Source organism: Pelodiscus sinensis, chromosome 1 (genome assembly GCF_049634645.1).
Source record: "Pelodiscus sinensis isolate JC-2024 chromosome 1, ASM4963464v1, whole genome shotgun sequence".
Lineage (NCBI taxonomy): Eukaryota > Metazoa > Chordata > Testudines > Trionychidae > Pelodiscus > Pelodiscus sinensis.
The window spans coordinates 303,354,470-303,371,303 of NC_134711.1; the positions used below are offsets into that span (position 1 = coordinate 303,354,470).

The window sequence follows — 16,834 nt, forward strand, 5'->3', positions numbered from 1 at the left end:
TTTCTTTCTTTCTTTCTTTCTTTCTTTCTTTCTTTCTTTCTTTCTTTCTTTCTCATGGTGGCTTGGTGCTGCACACTGGTAAACTGTCTGACTAACTATATACAAGCTGAAGTAAGAGAACTGTTTTTTTTTAAACTCTCAACTGTTTAACAAAGGAAAAACTAACAGGAACAGGGAAGTCTACAATATCTATCTAAGGCCGTGTCCAGACTCAGGGGTTTTTTCGGGAAAAGTAGCCTTTTCCCGAAAAAACTTCCCCTGCGTCCAGACTCAAGCCGCGTTCTTTCAAAATTATTTCAAAAGAACGCGGCTTTTCTTTCGATGGCGGTAAACCTCATTTCACGAGGAAGAACGCCTTCTTTCGAAAGTTCCTCTTTCGAAAGAAGGCGTTCTTCAATGTAAAGAGGCCATCTTCGAAAGAGAGCATCCAGACTCGCTGGGTGCTCTCTTTCGAAAAAGCGGATTTCTCTTTCGAAAGATCCGCCTGCAGTCTAGACGCGATCTTTTGAAAGAGGCTCTTTCGAAAGCATCTTTCGAAAGAGCCTCTTTCGAAAGAAGCCTGCAGTCTAGACATAGCCTAATTGTCTTTCTTTTCCTTTGCAGAAGTGGCACAAGGAGGAGAGACGTTGGAGCTCTGTCTGTAGCCAAGGGCAGTGAAGAAGGAACTGAGAGGAATTGGACTGCGCGTGCTAACTTCAAAGGCAAGAACACCACGCACCCCTTGCGCATGCGCAGCGCGATTGGTCACTGTTGTAAAAGTCTCTGATCCATGGTGCTGAGATGAGCCTGACACCAACAGTGTCGCACCAATGGGGACATCTCTTGAAGAAGAACCACAGATATGTTGATATGAAATCTAGTGTTCACATTAGGGATAAACTCAAGTGTGACATGGAGGACACCACTACAAATGAAAAAATGAAGAAGGGGTGTACAAGGGGAGGAATGAAGATGGGGGTGGAATAAGAAAATAAGACAAGTAAGGCTTTCAGCTCCCCAACTGTTCAACATCTGTGGTCTGGACTTCCACAGTCCAGCAATATCCATGATCCGGCATCCCTGTGGGTGCTTCCAAGCCAGGATGGTCCCATGCTGGAGCATTCACAGGGAAGAAAGGCTAGGCTCTGAGCTCAGCAACTCCTCCCAGAGTTTCCAGAGTATACAAATTGCTCATTTGCAGTACTCAATCTCAGGGAGGTCAGGGGAAGAGTGGGGACAAGTGCTGGAGCAGGGGGTGGGAATAAGTGATCCTGGACTAGCTGCCAAGAGCAAAGACTTCTCCCATCATGAGAAGTTTTAGTTGTAGGTTTCTTGCTTTCCTAGCATAAGCCTTGAGATTGTGGCAGAAGCTCTATATACCAACATCCCACATGAAGACGGATTACAAGCAATTAGAAACACTATCCCAGAGGACACTACTGCCAACCTGATAGCAGACCTATGTAACTTTGTTCTCACCCACAATTATTTCCAGTTTGAGAACAACTTATACCTCCAGATCAGTGGCACAACCATGGGTATACACATGGCCCCACAGTATGCTAACATCTTTATGGCTGACCTAGAACAACGTTTCCTCAACTCCCGTCCCCTTTCACCCCTTCTCTACCTACGGTACATCAATGACATCTTTATGCTCTGGACGCATGGCCAAGAAACACTGGAGATATTCCACAGAGATTTCAACAACCTACACCCCACCATCAACCTCAGCCTGGACCATTCTACACGAGAAATCCACTTCCTGGACACCACAGTACAAATTAACAATGGAAAATTAGACACCACTCTCTACAGAAAACCCACCGACTCATACAGTTACCTACATGCTTCCAGCTCCCATCCAAAACACACCACACGATCCATCGTCTATAGCCAAGCCCTTCGATACAACCGCATCTGCTCTAACCCCACTGACAGAGACCAGAAGCTTCGGGATCTCTACCAAGCATTTATAAACCTCAACTACCCACCCGGAGAAATAAAAAAGCAAAATGAAAGAGCCAGACGAATACCTAGAAACCATCTACTTCAAGACAGACCCAAGAAAACCAACAATAGAACACCACTTGTCATCACCTACAACCCCCAACTTAAACCTGTCCAACACATTATCAATAAACTACAGCCTATACTGGAACAGGATACCATACTCCAAGAGGCTCTGGGAGACAGACCCATAGTCTCCTATAGACAACCACCTAACCTCAAGATGATTCTTACCAACAACCACAGGACACACCACACTAATACCAACCCTGGTACCTTCCCTTGCAACAAACCCCGTTGCCAGCTTTGTCCACATATTTATTCTGCTGATACCATTATTGGACCTAACCAAGTGAGTTATAAGATCAAGAACACATATTCCTGCGCATCCAGAAATATAATCTATGCTATCATGTGCTGAAAGTGTCCGTCTGCTATGTACATTGGACAAACATCTCAGAAACTTCGCCAAAGAATTAATGCCCACAAAACAGATATCAGACAAGATCACAAAGAAAAAACAGTTTCTTGCCATTTTATCCAGAAAGGACACTCTCTCAATGACTTAACCACCTGCATTCTGCTACAAAGACCTTTTACATCTGCACTTGAAAGGGAATCCTCTGAACTGTCATTCATGTTAAAATTCAACACTCTTCAAAGAGGATTGAACAAACACTTAAACTATCTTACACATTATCAAGATAGCTTTCCCAATTATCACCTCTAATACCATTAACTCACAAACATCCCACTCTCCCCACCTCTAATATCGTCAATTCACAGACACTTACCTTCCTTCCTCCCCCCCCCCGCATCCCCCTCCTGTTCTGAAATGTGATTTGTCCTTTTCATATGTGTTCATTTTTTTAAATTGTATCCTTTGGTATATATGGTTGTGACTATTTTCTTCCACTATTTGATCTGAGGAAGTGGGTCTGGCCCACGAAAGCTCATCATCTAATAAACCATCTTGTTAGTCTTTAAAGTGCTACATGGTCCTGCATTTTGCTTCAGCTACCCCAGACTAACACGGCTACATTTCTATCACTATTCTAGATAATCCCTGTGAGATCTCATCAGACAACAAGATAAAAGGACTGGCAAGTAAGGGTGTGTCTAGACTACAGAGTTTTGTCGAGAAAAGTGGACTTTTGTCAACAAAACTATACCTGTGTCTACACTACTGCTGAGTTCTGTCGACATAACGTCGACAGAACTCAGCAGTTTTGTCGACGCTGGTAAACCTCATTTTACGAGGCATAACACCTTCTGTCGACAGAGTTCTGTTGACAGAAGGTGTTATCGCATGTAGGGTTGTGTCTAGACTAAAGGGTTTTGTCGACAAAGCAGCTTGCTTTGTCAACAGAACTGAATGTAGTCTAGACGCTCTTTGTCGACAGAAGCTTTGTCGACAGTACCTGTCGACAAAACCCTGTAGTCTAGACGTACCCTAAGGCAACATTTAAAATCCAAGGAATTGGGCATTCCCCTTGAAATAGGGCAGTGGTTCCCAACCTTTTTTATACTGTGAACCGGCAAACTCATTCAAAAACGGCCAGCAGACTGGCACTGAAATATTTGAATATTCATTATGGTAATTTATTTACATATTTGCATATTCATTGTGGTAATTTTAGCCCATGGTATTTCAGGCAAATCAAAGGAGGGGGGACATGATTGTTAACAAGACTTTGAAAAACTGCTGTAGCCCACATTTTAAAAAAACAGTAAAATAGTTGCTAATACTTTTTAAAGAGTATTCTCCAGTCCAACCTTTTGCCTCAATTGCACCAGAATTAAAGAGGTAGTACTAACAGGTCTGACCATGCTGACACATTCTGCACATTCATATTTTCCTATGCACTTAATAATGCATAATAATAATGTGTTTAGCTACTTGCTGGGAGCAGCTGGATGCCAGGGGGAGGCTCCCACTGAGCAGGGAAGGAGAAGAATGGGGTCACAGGAGCTGCTGCTCTTCACTCATAGACTCATAGACTCATAGACTTTAAGGTCAGAAGGGACCATTATGATCATCTAGTCTGACCCCCTGCACAGTGCAGGCCACAGAATCTCGCCCACCCCTCTTAGAATAATCCTCTCACCTGTGTCTCAGATATTGAAGCCTTCAAATACTTTGAAGGCCCCAACATGCAGAGAGTCCTTCAGCTGTGATCTGTGCTCAATGCTACAGAGGAAGGCGAAAAATCTCCAGGGCCTCTGCCAATCTACCCTGGAGGAAAATTCCTTCCTGATCCCAAATATGGCGATCAGCTAAACCCTGAGCATGTGGGCAAGACTCACCAGCCAGACACCCAGAAAGTTCCCTATAATGAATGGTCAATTAGTTACCAAGATCATGTTATTTCATCCAACCATCCCCTTATCATAGAATCATAGAACTGGAAGAGACCTCAGAAGGTCGTCAAGTCCAGCCCTCCGCTCTAGGCAGGACCAATCCCATCTAAATCAACCCGGCCAGGGCTTTGTCAAGCCGAGACTTAAACACCTCTAGGGATGGAGACTCCACTACTTCCCTAGGTAACCCATTCCAATGCTTCACTACCCTCCTAGTAAAATAGTTTTTCCTAATATCCAACCTGGACCTCTCCCACCACAACTTGAGACCATTGCTCCTTGTTCTGCCATCTGTTACTACTGAGAACAGCCTCTCTCCATCCTCTTTGGAACCTTCCTTCAGGAAGTTGAAGGCTGCTATCAAGTCCCCCCTCACTCTTCGCTTCTGCAGACTAAACAGACCCAAATCCCTCAGCCTCTCCTCGTAGGTCATATGCTCCAGACCCCTAATCATTTTGGTTGCCCTCCGCTGGACCCTCTCCAATGCGTCCGCATCCTTTTTGTAGTGGGGGGCCCAGAACTGGACACAGTACTCCAGATGTAGCCTCACCAAAGCCGAATAAAGGGGAATAATGACATCTCTGGATCTGCTGGCAATGCTCCTCTTAATGCATCCTAATATGCCATTAGCCTTCTTGGCTACAAGGGCACACTGTTGACTCATATCTAGCTTCTCATCCACTGTAACCCCCAGGTCCTTTTCTGCAGAACTACTACTTAACTGGTTGGTCCCCAGCCTGTAACTATGCTTGGGATTCTTCCGTCCCAAGTGCAGGACTCTACACTTGTCTTTGTTGAATCTCATGAGATTTCTAGTGGCCCAATCCTCCAATTTGTCTAAGTCACTCTGGACCCTATCTCTGCCCTTAAGCGTATCTACCTCTCCCCCTAGCTTAGTGTCATCTGCAAACTTGCTGAGGGTGCAATCTATCCCCTCATCCAGGTCATTAATAAAGATATTGAACAAAACCGGTCCTAGAACCGAACCTTGGGGCACTCCACTAGAAACCGACCGCCATCCTGACATCGAGCCATTGATCACTACCCGCTGGGCCCGGCCTTCTAGCCATCTTTCTATCCATCTTACCGTCCATTTATCCAATCCGCATTCCCTTAACTTGCTGGCAAGAATATTGTGGGAGACCGTATCAAAAGCCTTGCTAAAGTCAAGGTATATCACATCCACTGACTTTCCCATGTCTACTGAGCCAGTTACCTCATCATAGAAGCTAATCAGATTGGTCAAGCACGACTTTGTGAATCCATGCTGACTATTCCTGATCACTTTCCTCTCATTCAAGTGTCTCAAAATGGATTCGTTTAGGATCCCTTCCATGATTTTTCCAGGAACCGAGGTAAGACTGACCGGCCTATAGTTCCCTGGATCGTCCTTCTTCCCTTTTTTGAAGATGGGCACTACATTTGCCTTTTTCCAATCATCCGGGATTTCGCCCGATCTCCACGACTTTTCAAAGATAATGGCCAAAGGCTCCTCAATGACATTTGCCAACTCCTTCAGTACCCTGGGGTGCATTAAGTCTGGACCCATGGATTTGTGTACGTTTAGTTTTTCTAAATAGTTCCTAACCTGTTCTTTACCCACCAAGGGCTGTCCATCTTCTTCCCATCTTGCGTCGCTTAGCACAGAAGTCCAGGAGCCGACATTGTCCGTGAATACAGAGGCAAAGAAAGCATTGAGTACTTCAGCTTTCCCCACATCCTCTGTCACTAGGTTACCTCCTTCATCCATTAGGGACTGCACACCCTCTCTGATCACCTTCTTCTTGTTGACATGCCTGTAGAAACCTTTCTTGTTATCCTTTACATCCTTAGCCAGTCGCAACTCCATTTGCGCTTTCGCCTTCCTGATAACCCCCCGGCATTCTCGAACTATACATTTAAACTCCTCCCTAGTCATTTGTCCAAGTTTCCACTTTCTGTAAGCTTCCTTTTTGTGCTTAAGTACACCAAGGATTTCCCCTGTAAGCCAATCCGGTCTCCTACCAGGTTTGCCTCTCTTGCTACGCGTCGGGATGGTTTCTTTCTGTGCCTTCAATAAGGCTTCTTTAAAATACTGCCAGCTGTCCTGGACTCCTTTCCCCTTCATGTTATCATCCCAGGGGATTCTTTCCATCAGATCTCTGAGGGAGTCAAAATCTGCTTTTTTGAAGTCCAAGGTGTGTATTTTACTACTCTCTTTCCTTCCTTTGGTCAGGATCCTGAAATCTACCATCTCATGATCACTGCTTCCCAGGTTGTCACCCACCTCTACGTCCCCTATTAGTTCCTCCCTGTTTGTGAGGAGAAGGTCAAGCTGTGCACGGCCCCTGGTCGGATCCTTCAGCACTTGTACCAAGAAGTTATCCCCAACATTCTTCAAAAACTTCCAGGATTGCCTGTGTACTGCCGTATTGGTTTCCCAACAGATGTCAGGGTGATTAAAGTCCCCTATGAGAACCAGGGCCTGCGATCTGGAAGCTTCGCTCAGTTGTCCGAAGAAAGCCTCATCTACCTCATCCACCTGGTTCGGTGGCCTGTAGCAGACACCAACCACAACATCACTGCTGTTTGCTCCTTTAAACCTGACCCATAGACTTTCAACAAGTTTTTCTCCCTCTTTATACTGGAGTTCAGAGCAATCATAGTGCTCTCTTACATATAGTGCAACTCCTCCTCCTTTTCTCCCCTGCCTATTCTTCCTGAACAATCTATACCCTTCCATGACAGTGCTCCAGTCATGCGAGTCATCCCACCAAGTCTCTGTTATCCCAATTAAATCATATTTCTTGGTCTGGGCCAGGGCCTCCAGTTCTTCCTGCTTGTTGCCCAGGCTTCTCGCATTAGTGTACAAACACTTCAGGTAACCAGTTGATTGCACTATCTTCTCCATTCGAAACTGGGGTCCTCCTTTCTTGCACCTTGCTCTATGCATTTCTTCCCGGTATCTGACTTTCCCACTCCCCTCAGGGTTTTGGTCACCGTCCCCCGACGAACCTAGTTTAAAGCCCTCCTCACTAGGTTCGCAAGCCTGCCCGTGAAGATGTTCCTTCCTCTCTTCGTTAGGTGGATCCCATCTCTTCCTAACAATCCTTGCGCCCGGAACAGAGTCCCATGGTCAAAGAAACCAAAGCCCTCTCTGCAAAGAAACCAAAGCCCTCTCACCCGGGGTTTGGCCCCGCTGACCGGGGTAGCTGCTCTGCATGCGGCACTTGGCCTGGCTGGCTGGGGCAGCTGCTCTGTCCGTGGTGCTTGACACCACTGGCCGGGGCATCTGCTTTCCATCTGGCACTTGGCCCCACTGGGTGGGCTGCATAGCGATCAACAGAGCTGGAACTGAGGCTACAGTGAAGCTGCCCCAGCAGAAACAGCCTCACCATGATACCAGCTCCAGCCACAGCACACCCAGCTACCAGCCACCCCACTCAGCCTGTTGCTGCGTGCGAAAGTGCGCAGTAAGGGAATTCCCTGGAAACCCCAAGCAGCAGAACTAAATAAAAACTGGGGGCATGGCCTGGCAATGTGCCGTGGCCTGTCAGACAGGGTTTCCTGGCCTGCCACCAGTCTGCGGATCAGTGGTTGGGAACCGCTGGAATAGAGCTTTTCCCATGATGGAGGGCAAGTACATTAAACCAAGAGGTATCCTAATTACTCAAACTGAAATAAAGTTAAGAAAAATATTAAAATAAATGGGGAAGAGAAAGGGTAATAAACTAAACTATTAACTAACTACTAAATAATGAACTAGTAGTCTAAAGTTAAGCTAGGTTAAAGATAAATCTCAGAGGTGCTGCCAAATGCTCCATCTCAAGCCAGAGATAGTAGAGAATGAACTAGGCAAGGCTGGTCACACAGTGCTATGTAACCACCAGACACAGGGTACGTCTACACTAGCCTCCTAGTTTGAACTAAGGAAACTAATCAGGGGGCCCGAAATTGCAAATGAAGCGTGAGATTTAAATATCTCACACTTCATTAGCATGTTCCCGGCCAGTCGCCATTTTGGAAACTGACTAACCCGGAATAACTGCCCATGTCTACACGTGGCAGAGAAGCGCGATTCTGAGATAAACCCCTTAGTTCAAATTAACAGTTGGTTTAAGCTCCAGAGGAATTTAAGTAAGAAAAATGTAATTACCCATGTGAAATTGGGCCAAAATATGGAGTTAACTATCTTTGTCTTGTCAAAAGAGATGACATTTGTAATAGTTCTCAGAGGTTGGATCTGGGATCTATATTAGGGATGTTAGATATTAGGTAACTGAACAGTCAAGTAACTGCATGAATTCTTATTAGTTATTTGACTATGCTATAGTACCCGGGGGCGGGGACGGCAGCCAGTGTACTCCAGACTAACTCCTGGGAGCCTCCGACCACGCATTGCTGCTGCCTCTGTATAAGATGCAGCAGTATGGGGTGCAAGGTGGGAGACAGTCTGCAAGGGGAACCAGTTTGCAGCAGCCCCCTGTCTGCGGGGGTCCAAGCTCCCCGTGGACAGAGGCTGCTGTGAGGGTGGGAACGGGGAGGGAGTTGGTAAAGCTTCCGCAAAGCAGCCTCTGTATGCAGTGGCTCAGGCTGGCTGTGGACAGAGGGCTGGTCCGGCAGCTGCCCCTGTCCATGGGGTGAGGTCCAAACTCCAGGCATTACCCAGCATTGCTCAGGATGTGCGGGGTGTAGAAGTTAGGGTATTGGATAATATTGGAAAAATATTTTTGGAAGTAAACTGCAAATATGATCTACTTTCCACCACCCAACTTCCATCTGTAAAAGATTACACATAATTATTGGCAGAGTTACTGAATTATTTGCAAAGGAGTTTTCTTAAAGATTTGAAGAATTCAACAGTGGCCAAAAATCACATAATTATTACAAAACTACTTCCCTCTTTTAAACACATTTATTAAAATGTTACTAATATCAGATTTAAATAATTATAGACTATACAGCCTTTTACTTGTAATGTAGATCACTAGTTGGAATTTAACTCAAGGTGGCTGTGGTAGTGGTATCTAAGACCCATCCCTGTTCTGTTCATGTGATCAGAAGTTGTTCATGGCAGCTTCTTTTGACCCCCTCTTTTTGATGCCCACACCCAATACAATAGGGGGAGAGAGAATGAAAAATGGGTGTAAAGACCTCATTCTGCATGGGACTAAGTATTGGGTCTGTGCTATATGAACAAAGAATGAATTCACAGTTACAGGTTCTCCCACTGCTGAGATTAAAACAATATATTAAAAAATCTATGTACAGCTTTATGATATTATAGAAACTCAAAAGGTGTTTCAAAATTACCTTCGTTGGCATTAAATAAACAATACACTATTGAATTTAACTATTTCCACAAACAATGCTATTTGAAACTATTAATTGAAGTTTTTCAATAATTTTATAATTATTTAATAAAAATCAACATTTTGACTTTGGCTGCTAAAGTAAACACATCAAAACATGGTCTTAAATAAGGACAACAAGAACTCATAATATCATATAAAGGAATAGACAGAAGATAATCTGAACAGCTACAAAAATAGTTCCAAAAATAGTACAAAAAACTCTCACTTATTACAACACCTAGGTCAAAACAAACAAAAAATACTTTTCATAGCTTACCTTAGAGATTTGAAACAACACAGACCGCTGAATTAACTACAATCAGTCTCTTCCCAAGATACAACCTGTAACTTTACCACTGCTTTCAAAATGGAGTGGAAGATATTTTAGGTGTGGCTAAATATCACTGAAAGAAAATTCGATCCCATGTTTGGCCATGTCTTACATTCCATCTCCTTCCATTGGCAACACAGACACAGCTAATTTTAATCTGTGACAAACAGCTAGCATGACAGTTAAAACTGTTGAGGCACTGACTCCAACACACTGCACTAATTGTACCAGCATAAGAAATTTTTGATGTACAATAAAAGGGCCAAACCCTGTTAAGTCCAGGATGCCAAATATTCCTAGTTACTCAGCAGCACGCAGGATTAAACTCAGAAAATTACTAAAATCTTTAGCTTCCTATAACACCTATTGCTAAATTAAAGAAAATACATCTTCCAAATAGATACGTAATTTCCGATGCAAATCTAATAATAATCTGTTGAGTAAATTCTTAATTTATTATTTTTAACAATACTCTAATTATAATACATATTTTCTAATTATTAGTAAATAATATAATTGAAACAGCACAATGGTTTTCTTACCACTTACATATGAAATATGAAAATATATACTGCAATCTTTGTTTTAAAACAATATAAGAGATGCAGGTGCAAGGCTTAAAACTATAGATTTAGTGATCAAATTATGCTAACGTTATGTTACGTTCATAAGTGTAATTTTATATTCAGTTTTTAAAATGTAGAAACAAGAATCCTCGCTTTCCGCTGCTTTATACTAGCTTGTTTATGCAAATACTCACCCACAAAGTCTCTTTTCGTTCATAACATTTTGGATAAAAGAAGCTGTTTTCATTTTAAAATATATTAAAATATACATTTATAAGATTTATAGAAGATTAAAAGGCGTGCACACATTTATGTGAAGCACTGCAATGATTAGCCATGTTTTATATGTTTGCATTGTTTTATCTTTTTCCTAACTATGCACTCACATTGTAGCCTGCTTTAAAAACTGAAGTTATCAGACTTCCAAAAGCTTCAGATAGCAAATGTAGGACTCTCAGAGTCCCAGTTAATGACAGAGTTATGAAACAATTCTTTCTGTTTACGAATTCTCTGCCAATTAATCCTTCATCAACTTGTTTACAATATACAACACCAGAGGAGTTCATTTACACACAGACAACTAACTTATCAATATACACACATATTTTTTTAAATCTAAGATTTGTAAATAAAATATTCATGCAGCTTTCAGTCAATGGATTAGTCCACTAGATTTATGAAAAATTAAAATCTGATGTAGACATTTCCTTACTATTAAGACATCAAAGCTTTTGTTTAATTGAAATTCATACTGAATCTTAGGTGAGGAGTAACCCTCTGTATAATGTAGTTTTGAAGGACTTCATATGCTCAAAGATAAGTTTATACATATTTTAAGAAATTTCTTTGAAAATTGGCTACCCATTCTAGGGGGATAAAAAGAGCCATCCCAAAATCTATTCAGAATCCAAAACACTATAATGCTGTTGCTTCATTTTGATAAAATTTGTCTGTTTCCTTTATATAAAGCTGTTCTATTTCTCCTGTTTTATTTCCCATTTGAGAGAAAAGAAATATTGCTCTGATTCCTAAGTGACATGATATTTATTTAAAAAACAACAAATGGTCTGGTAGCACTTTATAAACTAACAAAACATGAAGATGGTATCATGTGCCCATCTTCATGTTTTGTTAGTCTATAAAGTGCTACCAGAACATTTGTTGTTTTTTTCTGTAACAGACTAACTCGTCTACGTCCTAAAGCTTATGATATTTATTGTCATCTTTGCCACCTATCTAATGTCTGAAAGGTTAAAAATAAAAAATAAAAAAAATAAATATCTCACTTAATATTCTCAGAAGGGTTCAAACACTGGGACTGGAACAATAACTTATTTTTAATTAGTTCTGGATCCTATGAAGGAAAGCTGACCGGTTTGAACACAAGTGAAGAAAGATTTTAGCAGGTCTGGAGACAGAATAAGCTATGCCCTTGAGATACTCTGGTAGCTAATTAAAGAGTCCCTGTGTCTTGAGTGATGTGTCCTCCTTGTGTCCTCTGGGGCGAGAAAAGCTGCTACGGGTCTCCCTGGTGTGCTGGGGCGGGACTCCCCCAGCACAGCAGGGAGACAGGAGCAAAGCCGCAGAGGCGGGGGACCCCGCCGCCTGTGCGGCTTTGCTCTGGGGCAAAGGAGCAAAGCCGCACGGGCGGCGGGACCCCGCTGCCCGTGCGGCTTTGCTTGGGTCTCCCTGCTGTGCTGGGGGGGACTCCCCCAGCACAGCAGGGAGACAGGAGCAAAGCCGCAGAGGCGCAGGACCCCGCCGCCTCTGCGGCTTTGCTCCGGGTCTCCCTGGTCTGCTGGGGGGGGGGGGGGGGGCGCAGCTAGTGCGCCCCCCCCCAGCAGACCAGGCTTTTGTTGTGGACGCCTCAGGTAGAGCAGCTGGGCTGCTGCCGGTTTGGTCCTGGGGGGACCTACCCAGCAGCGCCCCAGCTGTTCTGTCCCAGGCTCCAGATTCAGCCGTTGTTGAAACTGATCAGTGGCTGATTCCAGGAAGCTGGGGGCAGAGCAACTCTGCCTCGGGCTTCCTGTAGTCAGCCCCTGGTCAGTTTCAGCAGCAGCGGCTGAATCTGGAGCCAGTTCCGAGTTACGTAGAAATTCAACTTAAGAACAAACCTATAGTCCCTATCTTGTACGTAACCCGGGGACTGCCTGTACAGCTAAAATTAGGGAAAATAATGGGAAGGTTAACAAGACTTGTTTGTCTCTGCAATGGTTAAATGCAGTGTAGCAGCTATCTACAGGAAACTGTAATTTGTTTGAATTAGTGTGCTAAGTGAAACTATCTCTGATTTAAAAGATTAGGTTCCTCAAAGGATTTTTAATATTAAATTCCAATAGTAGATTACTCCTGGGGGAATTCTGCCACCACACACATGCAGAATTTATATTTCCTACAGATTTCTTTCCTTTCCCACAGCAAATGATGAGGAAGCAAAGGGAAGCTACAAGGGTAGTCATGCATCCCTCCCTAGAAGCACGGGCATAACATTCCAGGCAGCCAGTGAAGAGATGAATCATGGGGAGAGTGAGGATTGTCCAGCGGCTTCTGACCTCCGTTGCTAGTCCCATCTGGACTGTAGAAGGCAGGACTTGCTCTTCCCCTGCAAGTACAGGATTGACCTCCCTGATCCAGCATCCTTAGGACCTAACCGGTTCTGACGGAGGAAGTTAGCAATACCAGAGGAGGTCAATTCCGCCCCCTCTGCTGACAGACTCTAGGCTCTCTACTGTCTGTCTGCAGACCTAGCAAGGCTCCCCTCCCCATTGTCAAGCTCCTCTGCCCCCAGACTGCTGGCTTTCAGCTCTGCTGGCCCGTTCTGGCCACTGATGCTCCACTGTCCCAGACCCACCAGGGATGTCACAGCTCAACTCACCAAGGAACAGGGATTGACAGCTCTGTTCCCTGGGGCCACAAAGGCTTCCCTGCGACCACCAGGGCTCTGCTCTCTGAGGCCTCCAGAGCTTTGCAGCTCCAGGCCACGTGAGCTCTGTAGCTCCAGGGCCACCAGGGCTCCATTCCATAGGGCCGCCAAGGATGCTGCAGTTCTGCTCCCCGCTGCACCCAGACCACCAAGGCTCCACTGCCATGGGGTGCCAGGGCTTCACTCTGCAGCACCTGGATACTAGGGCTCCATGGTTCTGCTTCCCTGGGGCCACCAGGGTTGCCATGGCTCCCCTACTCCAGGGCTGCCTCAAGCAGCCCCATAGCCCCCAGTTCTCTGGTCCAGAGGCCCTCTGGTCTTGTAATATCCACGCTCATGCTGGACCATAGATGTTGCTAGACCAAATCCTTTGGTCATTATCTTTGAAAACTCGTGGAGATCGGGAGAGATCCCGGAAGATTGGAAAAAGGCAAACTTAGTGCCCATCTTTAAAAAAGGGAAGGACAATCCAGGGAACTACAGACCAGTCAGCCTTACCTCAGTCCCTGGAAAAATCATGGATGGGATCCTCAAGGAATCCATTTTGAAGCACTTGGAAGAGGGGAAGGTGATCAGGAATAATCACCATGGATGCACAAGGGGCAAGTCATGCCTGACCAATCTGATTAGCTTCTATGATGAAGTAACTGGCTCTGTAGATATGGGAAAGTCAGTGGATGTGATATACCCTGATGTTAGCAAAGCTTTTGATACGGTCTCCCACAATATTCTTACCAGCAAGTTAAGGGAATATGGATTGGATAAATTGACTGTAAGATGGATAGAAAGCTGACTAGACTGTCGGGCCCAATGGGAAGTGATCAACGGCTTGATGTCAGGTTGGTGGTTGGTTTCTAGCGGAGTGCCCCAAGGATCTGTTCTTGGACTGGTTTTGTTCAACATCTTTATTAATGACCTGGATGAGGGGATGGATTGCACCCTCAGCAAGTTTGCAGATGACACTAAGCTAGAGAGAGAGGTAGATACTCTGGAGGACAGGGATAGGGTCCAGAGTGACTTGGACAGATTAGAGGATTGGACCAAAAGAACTCTGATGAGGTTCAACAAAGACAAGAGTAGAGTCTTGAACTTGGGACGGAGGAATCTCAAGCATTTTTACAAGCTGGGGACTGAATGGCTAAGTAGCAGTTCTGCAGAAAAGGACCTGAGGATTACAGTGGATGAGAAGCTGGATATGAGTCAACAGTGTGCCTTTGTAGTAAAGAAGGCTAATGCCATATTAAGTTGCATTAAGAGGAGCATTGCCAGTAGATCCAGAGATGTGATTATTCCTCTTTATTTGGCTCTGGTGAGGCCACATTTGGAGTACTGCGTCCAGTTCTGGATCCCCTAATTACAGGAAGGATGTGGATGCATTGGAGAGGGTCCAGCGGAGGGTGACCAAAATGATTAGGGGGCTGGAGCATATGATCTACGAGGAGAAGCTGAGGGAGTTGGGTCTATTTAGTCTGAAGAAGAGAAGAGTGAGTGGGGATTTGATAGCAGCCTTCAACTTCCTGAAGGGAGGTTACAAAGAGGATGGAGAAAGGCTGTTCACAGTAGTAACAGATGGCAGAACAAGGAGCAATGGTCTCAAGTTACAGTGGGGGAGATGTAGGTTGGATATTAGGAAAAATTATTTCACTAGGAGGGTGGTGAAGCACTGGAATGGGTTACCTAGGGAAGTAGTGGCGTCTCCATCCCTACAGGTGTTTAAGTCTCCGCTTGACAAAGCCCTGGCTGGGTTGATTTAGTTGGGATTGGTCCTGCCTTGGGCAGGGGGCTGGACTTGATGACCTCCTGAGGTCTCTTCCAGTTCTGTAATTATATGAACCTGTAATGGCTGGGGTTACGTCATATTCATCCCCCAAAACCTTCCAAGCTGATGGAAGTTTTGCACATTCTCCCTTCACATGCAGCCTGCTTCCTGTCCCAATCACTCCTTAACCAAGCAGGGAAGGGTCACTGTACAAGGAGTTGTGCTCCCACTCACCCAACCTCCATACATCCGGAAACATTCTGTACCTCAGAGTCCCCAGACGAGCCTCTCAACCCTGTGCAATCAGAACCCCCCCACACCTCCATCCTGTCAAACTTCACCTCCTGCATGCAGAGCCCCCTGCACCCTGACCCCACACTGAGCTCCACCTTCTGGTGAACACCCTCCTCCCCCCCCCTAGAGTCTCATTACCCCTGTACCTGGCACTCCACAATGAGCTCTTATGCACCCAAATCCTCCCAATCCCAGACAGTGCACCAAAGTGATCCACCCACATTGCCACATAGAGAAACCTCTTATCCCATATCTGTATCCCCCCACACTAAGACCTTCAACACTTGGATTCTTATGGGCTGAGTCTGCTTGTACCACACCTGAATTGGGAACCAGGATGGGCATGTATGTGAGACTCTGTCCCCCTTGCTTATAATCTTCGTGCTCCTGGCATGGAGGGGCAAGGTCCCAGAGTATTACTGGGGCAAGCCTGGCCCTCACAATGTGTCAGGGATGGGTGCAGCCTCACCTCCAAGTCCATGACCCAAAGGCTGGGGGAAGCAGGATGACCTCCTAGCTCCCTGCAACCAACAATCTATGCTCCCCACTGCCATGGTAGAGCCTTCACATTTATTGACAAATAAAATATGTAGAATTATAAAATATTGGGTTCACAACATCTTTTGCACACAATTTGTAATTTTTTGGCACAGAATTCCCTCAGTAGTAGTAGATGTGACTTCTTTATCAGTCTCAGAGGTGTAGCCCCATTTTTCTCCACTCAAGCTCATCTGAAGAAGTGGGTTTTGCCCACAAAAGCTCATGATATTATGTATATTTTTGTTAGTCTTTAAGATGGCACAGGATTACTCATTCTTTATTAGTGTAATCCATAGTGGCTTTAATCAGAGGCTCCCCGTTAAGAAACATTGGTCTTACTTTACATATTGAATTTCTGGCAGGATGAAATATGGGTTCTTTGCTGTCCTATCATTTAAATAGCCTAACCTACAATTCTAGAAAAATCCTGATGTCCTACAGGTCTCTTCACTTTGCAGCCTTCCTTCTTCTCCACTCAGTGACTTGCTTTATATTACTAAGGTTTAATCCTGAAAACAGAACTTAAACAAACGTGTCTTGGTGGCCTTCCAAATTTCTGTGGCTATTTAGTGCCAACATTTCTGTATCTGCTTAATGGTTCTATTAACCCAGATGATGGTTTTTGAATAGATGCCTGTCACGCACACTTGCGAAATGCTGTAGCCTTGCAGACTACCTCAATTTCCCATTAAAAACTCCTCATAGTCTAAAACAAGAGTGGGGAACCTTTTTTGGATC

At 44.7% G+C, this 16,834-nt stretch overlaps 1 protein-coding gene across 3 annotated transcripts in view; it reads right to left on the reverse strand.

Moving 5' to 3' along the window:
* The window catches only part of SGCG (sarcoglycan gamma), a 151,887-nt gene that overhangs the window by 116,734 nt on the left and 18,319 nt on the right, over positions 1-16,834 (reverse strand). The window contains exon 1 of one of the 3 annotated variants that reach the window (XM_025179381.2): positions 9,961-10,118. The exons of 1 other annotated variant lie outside the window; for it this stretch is intronic. The gene's annotated coding sequence lies outside the window, so the exon portion shown is untranslated. Of the gene's footprint in view, positions 1-9,960; positions 10,119-16,834 lie in introns of those variants that run through there. One more of the 3 variants, XM_025179380.2, reaches the window with a different exon arrangement.